The sequence below is a fragment of the Macaca thibetana genome, chromosome 15, assembly GCF_024542745.1.
Source record: "Macaca thibetana thibetana isolate TM-01 chromosome 15, ASM2454274v1, whole genome shotgun sequence".
NCBI lineage: Eukaryota > Metazoa > Chordata > Mammalia > Primates > Cercopithecidae > Macaca > Macaca thibetana.
Window position 1 is genome coordinate 5,648,352 of NC_065592.1, and position 3,550 is coordinate 5,651,901.

General features: G+C 37.2%; 1 protein-coding gene across 1 annotated transcript in view; it reads right to left on the reverse strand.

Moving 5' to 3' along the window:
- Positions 1 to 3,550, reverse strand: part of GTF3C5 (general transcription factor IIIC subunit 5) — an 870,547-nt gene that overhangs the window by 369,512 nt on the left and 497,485 nt on the right. The window lies entirely within an intron of this gene.

Genomic DNA, 3,550 nt, shown 5'->3' on the forward strand with positions numbered 1-3,550 from the left:
ACAAGAGTGTTCACAAAAATTTTAACCCAGGCATTCGGATCAAACAAAACATTAAAATAGGCACACAGACCACACTAAAAATATATTCACCAGAAAAGACATACCTCACAGACAGAATGTAAATTCTGCAGAATATAGAGTTGGGTACCCAAAGCTCAGTGTTCAGAGAGACACTTGTCTTTATACCAAAAAGGGCTTGCCAGAAGACAAAAGGTCTTTTATCATCTAAGGAGGGGGGATGTATGGTCCTTTATTAAGGTGACCTTATCTAAACAAGATCCAAAATCTTATTTTAAAAGCCTCTGCCAAAAAGTGGGAGGCTCAGCCTGAGAAAAGACTCACCAGGGCAGAAAAGGTGAGCTGCAGAAGCAGAGAGTACAGAAGGCTCACATGAGTACTGCACACTGGTTCCAGGAATCACTGATCTGATAGTGATCTTTTTTTTGGGTCTCACTTCTGACACCACATATGTCAGCATAAATAAGACATAGGCTTTCTGAAAGAAAAATATTTGGGAATAGAGCATTGCAATGGGGATACATGTACCATAGTAAACTGTGTGTGTTTTCAGGGAGGTAAAGGAAGACAAAGATTTTTAAGAAAAAAAAATGAGGATTACATAATTGTTTTGAAAGAAGTATCCTTGGCTACAAAGGTCAATAATAAGTGTGATGCAAGTCTGAGGTTGGACAGGCAGTTGCTGGGCAGATATCTTTGAATAAGTGTTTTTTTTTTTTTTTTTTTTTTTGTATAATGTTGCAATGGAGTTTGTGCAAGGTTGTGGTTTCTTAATAAGTGTGATGCAAGTCTGAGGTTGGACAGGCAGTTGCTGGCAGATATCTTTGAATAAGTGTTTTTTTTTTTTTTTTTTTTTTTTTTTTTGTATAATGTTGCAATGGAGTTTGTGCAAGGTTGTGGTTTCTGCAGAGTATTTTATGATACTTTTTGTTATCAGGCATACAAGAATGAGAATCCTGTCTTTATGACCCTTCCCTGGCTCTATTTGTCAGGGTATTGTTGGGTTTTTTGTAGATTTAATATTAGTGAACCCATTTTGATTCTAACAACTTTTACAACATCCTATTTGCTTTATATTGTCATCATTTTTGCCCATCTATTTTCTGTTTTTCAGGCTCTTATTTGCTGCTTCTCTGGATTTCCTTTTATCTAGTAATACCCTTTAGAATTCCTTTTAACGATGGCTTGTTTGTAATCAATTATTTTTCATTTTTGTGTTAAAATGTCTTCCCTTTCATTATGACAGGATATTTTTGCTGAGTTCAGAATTCTAGGTTGGTATTTTCTTTCAGCATGTTGAAGACACCTTTCCATTGTCTTCTCACATTCATGATTTCCACTGAGAAGTAAGCTGTCATATCTTACTGATGCTCCTTTTAAGGTGACTTGTCTTTTGTCCTTGGTTCCTTACTTAAAGCTTTTCTTGTTTTTGATTTTTAGCAGTTTTACTATGATAGATTAGATATGCTTTTCGTTTTCTTTGTCCTGTTTGGTGTTTATACGGCTTCATGATTTTTTTAGTTATGTTTTGGAAAATTCCAAGTCATTATTTCTTCAAATATGTCTTTTGTCCCATTTTCTTTCTCCTTCCCTTCTGGGATTCTTATTACATTTATTTTGCTTATATCCTCCCATCATATCTCTAATGCTTTTTCCTGCATTTGGGGATTTTGTTTTTCTCTGCCTACATCATTCTGGATATTTTCTTCTTGCTTTTTCTGTAAAAGCCCAGATAGTGAATATTGTAGGCTTTGTGGGCCATGTGTGGCCTGTGTTGCTGCTTCTTTTGTAGCCCTGCACAAATGTAAACAATTCTCAAACTTATCTTTTATTTCTCTGAGAATATTAAACATGATTAAAGTTTATAACAACAACATAATTTGGATAACCTGTCTATTTTTCTCTGTTTTAAGAAAAACATGTTGTCTTATAGTCTAGTGTGCCTCGTTATTACTGTTTGGGGCTGGCTATTATTGATTGAATGCCAAACATTGTGATTTGAGGCCTAGGGATAGCCTCTTCCTTCAGAAGAAGACAATGAGCAGTTCTGACCAACCTAGATCACTTTAACCCAACTTCAAGTATTGAAATGATGTGAAGCTGGGCTTCAGTTTCTGTGGAAACCAGTCTGTTTGCAGTTCACCTTTTCTCGTAAGGTGTGCTCTTTTGGATTCCCAATCCTAAAAGTGGAGGTTTATTACCAGGATACCCGCTTTCTTGGTGGACAATGCTGTCTGATTTCTGTTATTGTTGTGCAACAATGTAAAAATCTCTGCTAATCTTTTTAGCCTCTCATCTCTTTCTTCTGGAACTGGCAGACTCATCTAAGAGAATAAACCTACCTTAGGTGCTGGGTTTGCCTCTCTGAGACTCCTCCTTCTCCCAGATATTCGCCTTGTAATTCCTGCCTGGTTCAGTCTCCAACACTTTCATATGTATATTTAAACATTTTTGTCTAGCTTTTCTGATTGTTCTCAGCAGGAATATGTGTCTAAATTGTAAATTTATCACTGCTGAAATCCCTGCAATCAGTATTTCATTTAAATTATCTCAAAATAGGAGTAGCACAAATACTCTGGCCTTTCTTGAAGTTTCTTATTCAATGAACTTCAAGTGATGGGCTGAATTAAGCTCAAATACACCAATGGATGGGAGGACTAGCTTCATTTCATCTGAAGGAGTTTTAGAGCAAGAGTGAAATTAGCCAGACATATGAGAGAAAGGATTCACTACAGTGGTCTACTACATATGTCCTCCTTAGGAAAGGCTAAAATTCAAAATCTTGTCTTAATAAAGTTAAAAGTAACTGGTGTAGTGATGTTGAGAATCTCAGGTAAGACTGACAATTTGTACAAACCCATAATCTATGTGAACTGTTGGTGGGCGCCACAGAAGCAAGGTAGGGAACAGTGTTTGAGTTCATTTGCGGACCAACAGTATTCAAAACACAAATCCCAGATCAGAGGTGTGAACACCAACCAGGAATGCATTAGAAATAGCAGTTCTCAGGCTCTATCCCAAATCTACTGAATCAGAAATTCTAGAGGTGGGGTTCACCCTACCCAGTGTTTTAACAAATCCTCCAAGCTGTTCTGATGCACATGGATGAACCCATTGATAGACACTGCCTCTACCATAAGCACAGATGACTAGCTGCAAAAAATGCTGGTATATACTCATCTTTTCACAAATACATAATGCTTATAGAGATCATATTTTTCAGGGTCACTTTCCTCACCAAATACTATTTAATTGATATTGTCAAGAACATGTGGCCTAACATACTACTGAACCTCTGTTACTTCCCCTTACATTCCTCCTCCTTTTTCTGGAATAAACCACCTAAGACTTACTGACTTGGTTCTGAGGTAGTTGCTAGTGGCCAGTTCCCTAACATTTCCCTCACAGAGCTCTTTCTTTCTTGTCTGCCCATGCCTAGGCATTACTTAACTTTGTTGGGGGTGCTCAGGCTTTAAGAGGTTTCCAAGCTTTGCTATAAACGGTGGGAACTCCATAAAACAGACACGCAGTA